Source organism: Dama dama, chromosome 24, assembly GCF_033118175.1.
Source record: "Dama dama isolate Ldn47 chromosome 24, ASM3311817v1, whole genome shotgun sequence".
NCBI lineage: Eukaryota > Metazoa > Chordata > Mammalia > Artiodactyla > Cervidae > Dama > Dama dama.
Window position 1 is genome coordinate 30,292,506 of NC_083704.1, and position 838 is coordinate 30,293,343.

General features: G+C 34.5%; 1 non-coding gene across 1 annotated transcript; it reads left to right on the top strand.

Moving 5' to 3' along the window:
* The first annotated feature begins 471 nt into the window (after positions 1 to 471).
* On the top strand, positions 472 to 573 carry LOC133046315 (U6 spliceosomal RNA). The gene has a single exon (XR_009690456.1). It is a non-coding gene; the product is annotated as a U6 spliceosomal RNA (small nuclear RNA).
* Positions 574 to 838: the final 265 nt, after the last annotated feature.

Below are 838 nucleotides of genomic sequence, written 5' to 3' on the forward strand. Positions count from 1 at the left end.
ACAGACATTTCTCCAAAGAAGGCACACAGATGGTTAACAGGCACATGAAAGATGATCAACATTGCTACTTATTAGAGAATGCAAAATAAAATTAAATGAGATACCACCTCACACTGGTCAGAATTGCCATCATCAAAAAATCTACAAACTGTAAGTGCTGGAGAGTGTGTGAAGGAAAAAGAACCCTCTACACTATTGGTGGGAATGTAAACTAGTGCAGCCACGGTGTTTTAGGACCACCATTTTTCTAAAAGATTGCATATCCTATCCCTGTAAAATATTGGTAATGATATAAAGACATCTTACAGAGATTTAAATGTTGAAGTGGCCTGGAGGTTCTATATTCACTGAGAGTTTGTTGATCTTAAATTGACTCAAGAGCATTTCTGGATTAATTGTTCTTTCTCCTTTTTATAATTTCCCCTGGATCTGAGAGAATAAGGGAGGAAATCAGAAATGCAGTGGGTCAGACTCACTTTGGCAAAATGAAGTAAAATGGTCCTGATACAGAGAAGATTACCATAGAGCCTGTATAAGGGTAACACCGATGTTTTTGAGACATTCCATTTTTTTCTTCCTTTTTTAATTTAAAAAAGATATGAGAAAATACTTGGGATAATGGAAATGTTTTATATCGTGTTTTGAGTTGTGGTTTTCATGGTGACTACAAATATTAAAACTCACTGCTGCTGAACACTAGATCATTGTATTTTATTGAACATTAAATATATTTTAATCTTTAAAATGAGTGCTGTGAGAAATGCAAATAATGATTTAAACCTGGGGTTTGCAGGGTTGACTGCTTCATATATAACTAAGGTTGAACAAATAGAGCACT